We start from the raw sequence: 12,259 nt of genomic DNA on the forward strand, positions 1-12,259 counted from the left end.
AATATAAAAAGGAGCCGGTACTGTTCCTTCTGAAACTATTCTAAACAATTGAGAAGGAGGGACTCCCCCCTAAATCACTTTATGAAGCCAGCATCATCCTGATACCAAAACAGGGAAGAGACACATCAAAAAAGGAAAACTTCAGGCAAATATCCCTGATGAACATCAATGCAAAAATCCTCAATAAAATACTGGCAAACTGAATCCATCAGCACATTTAAAAATGTATCCAACACCATCAAGTTGGCTTCATCTCTGGGATGCAAGGTTGGTAGAACATATGCAAATCAATAAACATAATCCATCACACAAACAGAACCAAAGACAAAAACCACATGATTATCTCAATAGATGCAGAAAAGGCCTTTGATAAAATTCAACATCACTTCATGGTAAAAACTCTGAATAAACTAGGTACTGATAGAATATATCTCAAAATAATTAGAGCTATTTATAACAAACGCACAGACAATATCGTATTGAATGGGCAAAAGCTGGAAGCATTCCCTTTGAAAACCAGCACAAGACAAGAATGCCCTCTCTCACCACTCCTATTCAACATAGTATTGGAAGTTCTGGCCAGGGCAATCAGGCAAGAGAAAGAAATAAAGCATAATCAAATAGGAAGAGAGGAAGTCAGGTTGTCTCTGTTTGCAGACAACATGATTTTATATTTAGAAAACCCCATCATCTCAGCCTAAAAACTCCTTGAACTGATAAGCAACTTCAACAAAGTCTCAGGATACAAAACCAATGTGCAAAAATCACAAGCATTCCTATACATGAATAATAGGCAAACAGAGAGCCAAATCATGAGTGAACTCCCATTCACAATGGCTACAAAGAGAATAAAATACCTAGGACTACAGCTAACAAGGGATGTGAAGGACCTCCTCAAGGAGAACTATAAACCACTGCTCAAGGAAATAAGAGAGGAAACAAATGAAAAAACATTCCATCCTCATGGATAGGAGAAATCAATATCATGAAAATGGCCATATTGCCCAAAGTAATCTATAGATTCAATGCTATTCCCATCAAACAACCATTGACATTCGTCACAGAATTAGAAAAAAAACCTATTTTAAATTTAATATGGAATCAAACACCTCATATAGTCAAGATAATCCTCAGCAAAAAGAACAAAGCTGGAAGCATCATTCTACCTGACTTTGAACTATACTACCAGGTTACAGAAACCAAAGCATCATAGTACTGGTACCAAAACAGACATATAGGCCAATGGAGAACAGAGATCTCAGAAATAACAATGCAAATCTACAACCATCTGATCTTTGACAGACTTGACAAAAACAAGCAATGGGGAAAGGATCTCCTCCTATTCAGTAAATGCTGCTTGGAAAAAAAACTAGCCATATGTAGAAAACTGAAACTGGACCCCTCCCTTACATCTTAGGCAAAAAGTATCTCAAGATGGTTTAAAGACTTAAATGTAAAGCTCAAAACCATAAAAACCCTAGAAGAAAGTCCAGGCAATACCATTCAGGACATAGGAATGGGAAAAGATTTCATGACAAAAACACCAAAAGCAATTGCAACAAAAGCCAAAATTGACAAATGTGATCTAATTAAACTAAAGAGCTAATGTACAGCAAAAGAAACTAGCATTAGAGTGAACAGGCAAGCCACAGAATGGTAGAAAATGTTTGCAATCTACCCATCTGACAAGGGTCCAATATCCAGAATTTACAAGGAACGTAAACATATTTACAAGAAAAAAAAATAAACAACCCCATCAAAAAGTGGGCAAAAGATATGAACAGACACTTCTCAAAAGAAGACATTTATGCAGCCAAAAACCACATTAAAAAAAAGCTCAACATCACTGATCATCAGAAAAATGCAAATCAAAACCACAGTGAGACACCAACTCACACCAGGCAGAATGGCTATTATCAAAAAGTCAGGAAACAATAGATGCCAGTGAGGGTGTGGAGGAATAGGAACGCTTTTACCCTCTTGGTGGGAAGGTAAATTAGTTCAACCATTGTAGAAGACAGTGTGGTGATTCCTCAATGATCTAGAATCAGAAATACCATTTGACCCAGCAATCCCAATACTGGGTATACACCCAAAGTAGTAGAAGTCATTCTACTATAAAGACACATGCACACGTATGTTTACTGCAGCACTATTTACAATAGCAAAGATATGGAAGCAAACCAAATGCCCATCGATGATAGACTGGATAAAGTAAATGTGGTAAATATACACCATAGGATGCTGTGCAGCCATAAAAACGAATGAGATCATGTCCTTTGCAGGGGCATAGATAGAGCTGGAAGTCGTCAGCCTCAGCAAACTAACTCAGGAACAGAAAACCGAACACCCCATGTTCTCACTCCTAAGTGTGAGTTGAACATTGAGAACTCATGGACACAGAGAGGGTAACAACACAACAGGGCCTTTTGGGGGGTGGGGGATGAGGGGAGGGAACTTAGAGGATGGGTCAATAGGTGCAGCAAACCATCATGACACACGTATACCTATGTAACAAACCTGCACATTCTGCACATGTGTCCCGTGTTTGTTTGTTTGTTTAGAAGAAATAAAGAAAAATTCTTCAATAAAAGTTTGGGGTTTTTAACTCTCAAAAAAAAAAAAAAGGTGAGGGAGAGAGAGAAAGAGTGAAAGCCAAGCTCCCCTGCATCAAAAGGGTCAATTAGGAAGTACCAAACTGAAAGTAACCAGCAATCCTTTATTCCTTTTTGTAGTGCAGGCGAAGATGAAGGTGCCAGCTCCCACGGTGTTGCACATGGCCAGGATGGTCTCACTGCCAAAGTGAGACCTGAACCAAAGGCTCCTCCTATCTTATGGACCCAGAGAGGAAGTGGAAAGGACTAGTAGTGAAAAAAATACAAAATACCCATCCAAAGTTAAGAAAATTGTCTTCAAGGCTCCTCCAATAAGGTGGTCTCAGCAGATGCACCCAAAGCTAGGGGCAACCCAATTAGAAGGCCTCGGAATGGAGGCACTTAAGGTAGAAATGCAGATACACAAAACAGGATCAGCTGTAGAGTTGAGGGGAGTGGGGGTCAGGATCTGAGGCCTTGACTGCACTTCCCTTCAGGGACGGTAGTGCACTAGCTGATGTGGGGAGGACAGCTTCCCCCGTTAGCCTGCCAAATAATGACTTTGAAACCTCCTATGGTTTGGCATGAAAGGTCACACATAGGATCTTGACCTGGAGCCAGCCAAGCACCTCATTTCCTGGTTGAAATTTGTAATGCTAAAATTGTAAGTTATGCAGTCTTACCCAAATCTGATATTTTTATATTCACAGCACAGTTTCCTTCATTTTCCTAATGAATAAATGGATGACTTATTTTCATATGAAATGATAGTATCAACAAAGAGAAAGATACAAAGAGATCAGACCAGGCGCAGTGGCTTACACCTGTAATCCCAGTGCTTTGGGAGGCGGAGGCAGGCAGATCACGTGAAGTTAGGAGTTCGAGACCAGCCTGACCAACATGAAGAAACCTTGTCTCTACTAAAAACACAAAATTAGCCGGGCATGGTGGCACATGCCTGTAATCCCAGCTACTCAGGAGGCTGAGGCAGGAGAATCACTTGAACCCGAGAGGCTGTGGCGAGCAGAGATTGTACCATTGCACTCCAGCCTGGGCAACAAGAGTGAAATTCCATCTCAAAAAAAAAAAAAAAGACACAAAAAGCTCAAATATGGGACTTTGCATTTCAGCCAATAATAAAATATGTACAATAATTTGTTTTGTTTCAATCTTCTCATTTTCTTCAGAAGTTTTAGAATACTAAGAGGATTTTTTAGTAGGGAAATATGTAGATTAGATGTTTGAATAGAATATATTGCTTTGACAATTCTAAATTATTTTTCTGAAGAAGAATTCAACCTTTTACAAAATCCCAATGAAGACCATACTCCACTGAATCAAATAATCCTTTTCTTATCAATTACTATGTCCCCTCAGAGAAAGCAAAACATAAGTATGTAATTTTGCTGCTATGACAGAAGAGTCCTGCTGGTGACCACTGGCAAACACATTAATCACTGAAGCACCTCAACAACTCTGACCCTCGGTAAATACCTCTACTCCCTAAGAGAGAGATACACTGTTGTTGTGTTCTGCTGTTATGTTTTTGTTGCTGCTGTGTTATATTGCTGTGTTTTTGTTGTTGCATTATGCTGTTGTATTTTTGTTGAATAGGAGGCATCAAGGAGCACAGCTGTCTATGGGTGTGTCCAAATGAGGGAGCTTGGTTGCCCCTGTGAATAGCCCCGTCCTGTCTGCTTAGGCCCATGCTCCCACCTAACAGAGGGACTGTTCCCCAGGAAGGTCAGCAGCCTTTCATGGCAGTACATTTTAGTTTCAGATCAAATCCATCCCCCAGAGGATTGCAATCTCATACATAGAGAATGTATTGCAGTGTCTGAAGAGAGTTGCAGCCAAGGACTCAGAACCTGACTCCCATCCCCTCAACTGGCCATAGTCTTGTGCGTGTCTGCATTCACACCTTTAGTGCCTCCATTCCAAGTCCTCCATGTTAGGCTGCCCTTAGCCTTGGGTCCATCTTCTGAGATCATCTTATTAAGAAGCAACGAAGAGGTGGCAGAAGCTGCTTAAATTTTACAGCCTCCTCCAAGTCAGAGATTGCCAGTCCCTACATTAAGATGAGTGTGTAATACCACATGCCAGACATTAACCAATTTATTTATGATTCATTTAATATAAACATAAATTTCATGTATGAGTTGGGTGTTATTATTATTATTGATCTTACTTTGTAGAGGTGGAAAAAAAGAGGCAGAGAGAGGGAAAATCCTGGCCAAGGAAACACATGTAATAAGCGGTAACACTGGGATAGGACTCCAAGCTGTCTGGACACATTACCACCATGCCAAACCCACCTCTCAGTGAAGCCAGGGCACTGAATTCACACAGGTGTTTGATATCATCCAATGCCTCCAATCAGATGACTTAACAGAAGACAGATTCTTTCTCGAATGTGCCACAGTTACCTACACAACAAAAATATTTCATTTAAAACCTAGCATCCCATCCTCCTGCCAGGTCTGGGCCCAAAACTTAGCATGAAGTGAAGGGGATTACATTTTTTTTACAACGAAGTGTGGGATGAGAAGTGATAGAGGACCATAGTTAAATTGAGAAGATTTCTTCAAAACTACACACTTTAAGTAGATTGATCTATTTCCCTTAAAAAATGGAATTTTAAAAGATTTACTTACGGCTTTGTGCACACTTACCTCCCCCTCCAGATTCCTCTGTTTAATGACAAAGACAACACAGGACATAGATGGTTTAGACATCTTCCCTATGGGGACTCCAGATTGAAGATTCCTGCTCCACACAACTTTATCCTACTTGTCAACTAGCAGAGTCCAAAATTTACTGAATACTGGAGGAGGGTGGGCATGGCCAAGGGTACAGGTGCTGGAACTACATGGTTAATTTTAAATTTGATTAAAGAGCACATAGAAAATCATTTCTGTATATTTAATTTACATGCCATAGACCTACCCTCCACATATGCACAGCTTTCCCCACTATCAATATCCCATACCAAGGGGTTTATGGAAATTTCTGTACTTTCTGCTCAATTTTGCTGTGACCCTAAAACTGCTCTAAAAAAATAAAATTTTTAATTAATAAAAATTCTGCATCAGAGTGGTACATTTATTACAAGTGTAATACATTGAACGTCATCATTACCAAAAGCCCATCATTTTACATCAGGGTTCACTCTTGGTATTTTACGTTAGGGTTCACTCTAGGCGTTGTACATTCTATGGATTTGGACTAATGTATAATGATGTCCATCCATCATTATAGTATCATACAGAACAGTTTCATTGCCCTAAAAATCCCCTGTCTTCCACCTATTCATCTGTTCTTCCCCCTAGTCCCTGACAATCACTGGTTCTTTTACTATATTCATATTTTTGCCTTTTCCAGAATGTTATGTAGCTGAAATCAATATGTAGCCTTTTTAGACTGGCTTCTTTCGCTTAGTAACGTGCATTTAAGTTTCCTCCGTGTCTTTTCACTACTCAACTCCAAGATGTGACATAAAACTACAGTGATAAAAGGTGTGTGGTATTGGAAAAAGAATAGACAAATAGCAAATAGCTCAATAGCATAGAATAGAGAACTCAGGAATAGTCTTGATAGCTAGTTTCTTTTTAGACTGAATATTTCATTGTCTAGATATACCACAGTTTATCCATTCACCTGATGAATGACATTTTGGATGCTTCCAAATTTTAACAATTATAAAGTTGCTATAAACATCCTTGTTCAGATTTTTGTGCAAACATGTTTTAAACTCTTTTGCGTGAATACCAAACCGTGTGATTGCTGGATCATATGGTAAGAATATGTCTAGTTTTCTAAGAAACTGCCAAACAGTCTTCTGAAGGGTCTGGACCATTTTGTATTCCCACCAGGAATAAATTAAAGTTTCTGTTGAACTCAGAATCCTCAACACATCCTCACCAGAATTTGTTGTTGTCAGTGTTTTTGGAATTTGGTCATTCTAATAGGTGTGTAGTGGTATCCCATCATTGTTTTAATTTGCAGTTCCTTAGTGACATATGATACTGATCATCTTGTATCTGCCTACTTACCTCTGTATATCTTGTTTGGTGAGCTGTCTATTCAGGTCTTTGGGCCATTTTTAATAGAGTTATTCATTTTCTTACAGCTGAGTTTTAAGAATTATTTGTATATTTAGGATAACAGTCCTTTATCAGACACTTCTTTTGCAAATGTTTTCTCCCAAAGTGTGGCTTGTCTTCTTCTCTTGAAACTGTCTCAGAGCAGAACATTTTATTTATTTATTTTTTTATTTTTTATTTTTTATTTTTTTATTTTTATTTTTTTGAGACGGAGTCTCGCTCTGTCGCCCGGGCTGGAGTGCAGTGGCCGGATCTCAGCTCACTGCAAGCTCCGCCTCCCGGGTTGACGCCATTCTCCTGCCTCAGCCTCCCGAGTTGGGACTACAGGAGCCCGCCACCTCGCCCGGCTAGTTTTTTGTAGTTTTTAGTAGAGACGGGGTTTCACTGGGTTAGCCAGGATGGTCTCGATATCCTGACCTCGTGATCCACCTGTCTCGGCCTCCCAAAGTGCTGGGATTACAGGCTTGAGCCACCGCGCCCGGCCCAGAACATTTTAATTTTAATTAAGTTCAGCTTATAAATTATTTCTTTCATGGGACATGTTTTTGGTGTTGTATTTATATATTTATTATTTAATTTTTTAGTTTTTTTGAGATGGAGGCTCGCTCTGTCACCCAGGCTGGAGGACAATGATGCAATCTCTGCTCAATGCAACCTCCGCCTCCCGGGTTCAGTGATTCTCCTGCCTCAATCTCCCTAGTAGCTAGGATTACAGGCATCCACCACCACGTCTGGCTAATTTTTGTATTTTTATTAGAGATGGGGTTTCACCATATTGGCCAGGCTGGTCTCCAATTCTTTGCCTTAAGTGATCTGTCCACCTCGGTCTCCCAGAGCGCTGGGATTACAGGCATAAGCCACCATGCCCGGCTTGGTGTTATATTTAAAAAGATATTGCCATACCCAAGATCACCTAGTTTTTTTTTTTTTTTTTTTTTTTTTTTACGTATTCAAGGAATTTTATAGTTTTGTGTTTTACATTTAAGTCTATAATGCATTTTGAATTAATTTTAAGGAGTGTATTCATTTTTTTGCATATGGATGTCCTATTTTTCCAGGATCATTTGTTGAAGACTATCTTTGCTCCATTGTTACCTTTGCTCCTTTGTCAAAGATCTGTTAACTATATTTGTGTGGGACTCTTTCTGGGCTCTCTCTTCTGTTCCATTGAACTATTTGTCTATTTTTGTGCCAATACCACTCTCTCTATTACTGTATTGCTTTATTACTAAAGCTTTATACTAAGTCTTGAAGTTTGGTAGTGACAGTCTGCCAACTTTTTTCTTCTTCATATAGTGCTGGCTATTCTAGGACTTCTTCCTCTCCACATAAACTTTAGGCTTGGTTGGTTGGCATCCACAAGATAACTTTCTGGGATTTTTATTGGAATTTTGTTGAATCTATAGATTAAGTTGGGAAAGACTGACGTGGTAATGATATTGAGTCTCCCTATTCACAAACAGGAGGTGTGTCTTCTATTATTTAGTCTTTTGAGTTCTTTCATCAGAGCTTTGTAATTTTCCTCATAAATATCTTGTGCATATTTTGTTAGATTTATACTTAAGTATTTCATTTTATGGGGTTCTAATGTAAATGGTATTTTTTTTTAATTGCAAATGTCAGTTATACTTTTCTAGTATATAGCAAAGTGATAGACTTTTGTATGTTAACTTCTTATCCTGCAAGCTTGGACTCATTGTTTATTAGTTCCAGGGGTTTTATGTTTATTTTTTGCAGATTTTCTACATAGATGATCATGTCATCTGTGAACAAAGACAGTTTTATTTCTCTGTTCCTAATACCTCTTATTTACTTTTGTTGTCATATCACATTAGCTAAGAATTTAAGTACAATGTTGAATAGAAGTAGTAAGAGGAATATCCTTGCCTTGTTCTTGATCTTAGCAGAAAAACTTGTAGGCTGTCATCAAATATGATGTTAACTGTAGGTTTTTTGTAGATGTTTTTTACCAAGTTGATTTTGTTTCCAAGTTCATTGATTTTTGCTCTAATTTTTATTATTTCTTTTCTTCTACTTACATTGGATTTAAATTCCCCTTCTTTTTCTAGTTTCCTAAAGTTGGAACTTAGATGATTAATTTTAGATCTTTCTTTTTTCTAATATTTGTACTCAATTCCTAGTTTCTTCTCATTTCTAGTTTGCTGAAAATTTGTAATTATAAATGGGTATTGGATTTTGTCAAATGCTTTCTGTGTACCTATGATCCTGTGATTTTTCTTCTTTAGCGTGCTGATGTGATGAATTACATTAGTTCATGTTAGAATAGTAAACTAGCCTTGCATAACTAGGATAAATCTCACTTAGTCATGATGCATAACTCTTTTTATACATTGTTGAATTCAATTTACTAATATTTTGTTGAAGATTTTTGTGTCTGTGGCCTGCAGTTTTCTTCTTTTATAATGTCTTTGTCTGGCTTTGGTATTAGGATAATGCTGGCCTCCTAAAACAAGTTAAATAGCATACCCTCTGCTTCTATTTTCTGGAAGAGATTTTAGAGAATTTTTTTATTTTAGTTTAGTTTAGTTTGAGATGGAGTTTCACTCTTGTTGCCCAGGATGGAGTGCAATGGCACAATCTCGGCTCACCACAACTTCTGCCTCCCGGGTTCAAGATATTCTGCTGCCTCAGCCTCCTGAGTAGCTGGGATTACAGACATGCACCACCACGCGAAGCTAGTTTTGTATTTTTAGTAGAGATGGGGTTTCTCCATGTTGGTCAGGCTGGTCTCAAACCTTCGACCTCAAATGATCTGCCTACCTCGGCCTCCCAAAGTGCTGGGATTATAGGCATGAGACCCTGCATCAGCACTAAAGAATTTATATCATTTCTTCCTTAAATATTTAGTAGAATTCACCAGTGAACCCATCTGAGCTTGCTGCTTTCTGTTTGGGAAGATTAATTATAGATTCCATTTCTTTAATAGATATAACCCTGTTTAAATTATCTATTTCTTCTTGTGTAAATTTTGGCAGACATGTCTTTCAAGGAATTGATCTGTTTTATTTAGGTTATCTAATTTGTTTACAATATTATTTTATTGTCTTTTTGATGCCCATGGATGTGTAGTGATAGCCCCTCTTTCAGTTTTGATATTAGTAATTTGTGTTTTCTCCCTCTGGCTACAGTTGTATCAATGTTATTGATTTTTTTTATTTATATTCAATAGCTTTCTATTAAACTTATGATTTGTTGATTTTCTCTACTGATTTTGTTTCCAATTTCATTGATTTTTGCTCTAATTTTTATTGTTTCTTTTCTTCTACTTACTTTGGATTTAAATTGCTCTTCTTTTTCTAGTTTCCTAAAGTAGAAGCTTAGATTATTTCTTTTATATGTTACTTTTATGTAATGTTTGTATTCAATGCGATAAATTTCTCTTTAAGCAGTGCTTTCTCTGCATATCACAAATTTTGTTGTTTTATTTTTATTTTCATTTAGTTCAAAATATTTTTTTAAATTTCCTTTGAGGCTTCTTCTTTGATTCATGTTATTTAGAAGGATATTGCTTAATCTATAAGTATTTGGAGATTTTCCAGCTATCTTTCTGTGATTTATTTCTAGTTTAATCCCACTGTGGTCTGAGAGCAGACATTGTATGATTTTTATGCTTTAAATTGTGTTAAGGTGTGTTTTATGGCCCAGAATTTGGTCTTTCCTGCTGAATGTTCCATGTGAGCTTGAGAAGAATGTATATTCTACTGTTGCTGGATGAAATAGTCAATACACGTCAATTATATCCATCTGTTGATGGTTGTATTGAGTTCAACTACGTTCTTACTGATTTTCTGCCTGCTGGGTCTGTCCATTTCTGAACAGGGACATTGAAGTCTCCAAGTACAATAGTGTCTTCCACCCTTTTCTGCCTTTTGTGGTTTTAATTGGGCATTTTATATAAGTTTATTCTCCTTTCTTATCATATCAATTATACTTTTATAACTTCATTTTTTAGTGGTTGCCCTAAACTTTGTAATATACATTCACAACACTTTCATATCCACTTTCAAATAACACATTACCACTTCCCAGGTAGGGTGAGTGCCTCATAACAATAAAATAGTCTTAGTTTATCTTCCCATCCCTTGTATCACTACTTATTCATTATACTCATACAGAAGCATTTGTAAACATATATAGTCAAATACATTGTTATTATGAACAAGCTATTGTGTATTAGATCAACTAAGAATAAGTAAAATTTTTATTTTATCTTCACTTATTCCTTGTCTAATGCTCTTTCTTTCTCTTTGTAGATACAAGTTTCTCTAACCTATATTACCTTACATCTCTCTAAAGAATTTCTTGTAAGACAGGTCTACTGTCAACAAATTATCTCAATTTTTGATTTTATGATAAAATCTTTATTTCTCCTTCAGTTTAAAGGGATAATTTCACAGGGTGCAGAATTTTAGGTTGGTGAGAGTCTTTTCTTAACAGTAAATACTTCTCTTTTTTAAATTTTACTTTAAGTTCTGGGATACATTTGCAGAACTTGCAAGTTTGTTACATAGGTATACCAATGGTGGTTTGCTGTACCCATCAACCTATCATCTAGGTTTTAAGCCCTGCATGCATTAGGTATTTGCCCTAATGCTCTCCCTCCCCTTGGCCTCCACCCCCAACAGACCCCAGTGCATGATGTTCCCTTCCCTGGGTCCATGTGTTCTCATTGTTCAACTCCCACTTAGGAGTGAGAACATGCAGTGTTTGGTTTTCTGTTCCTATGTTAGTATGCGGAGGATGATGGCTTCCAGCTTCATCCATGTTTCTACAGAGGATATGAATTCATTTTTTTTTTATGGCTACATAGTATTCCATGGTGTATATGTGCCACAATTGCTTTATCCAGGCTATCACTGATGGGCATTTGGGTTGGTTCCAAGTCTTTGCTACTGTAAAGAGTGCTGCAATAAACATACGTGTGAACTGAGCACTGAATATTTCACTTCACTCTCTTCTTGCTTTCACGGTTTCCAAGGATAAGTCAGTTGCAATTCTTTTCTCCTCTGTAAGTAAAGTGTTTTTTCTCCCTCTGGTTTTTTTCAGAATTTTTTTCCTTATCTTTGATTTTCTGATTTTAAGTTCTGAATCTCTGTATCTACCTGCTTCTCTTCTATGATAAACCTACATGTAGTTTTTTTTTTTTTTTTGGCATTTATCCTGTTCTTGGAGCGTCTTGGATCTGTGGGTTGATATCTGATATTAATTTAAGAAAATCCTCAGTCATCATTACTACAAGTATTACTTCAGATCCTTTCTTCTCTTTTTCTCCTTCTACTCTTCTTATTACACATATTTTATACCTTTTATAGTTGTCCCACTATTTTTAAATAACCTGTTCTTATTTTTATAAATAACCTGCTATTGTTTTTTAGTTTTTCTATTTGCTTTTTCATTTTGAAGGTTTCTATTGATATATGCTCAAGCTCAGAGATTTTCCCCAGCTGCGTTCAGTCTAGTAATGGGCCCAACAAAGGCATTGTTTATTTCGTACACAGTGTTTTTATCTCTAGCATTTCTTTTTACTTTTTTCTTAGAATT

At 37.1% G+C, this 12,259-nt stretch overlaps 1 protein-coding gene across 1 annotated transcript in view; it reads left to right on the forward strand.

Moving 5' to 3' along the window:
* NKAIN3 (sodium/potassium transporting ATPase interacting 3) overlaps positions 1–12,259 on the forward strand; it is a 390,601-nt gene that overhangs the window by 299,568 nt on the left and 78,774 nt on the right. The window lies entirely within an intron of this gene.

This window comes from Trachypithecus francoisi, unplaced genomic scaffold (assembly GCF_009764315.1).
Source record: "Trachypithecus francoisi isolate TF-2019V2 unplaced genomic scaffold, Tfra_2.0 Lachesis_group7, whole genome shotgun sequence".
Taxonomy (NCBI): Eukaryota; Metazoa; Chordata; class Mammalia; order Primates; family Cercopithecidae; genus Trachypithecus; species Trachypithecus francoisi.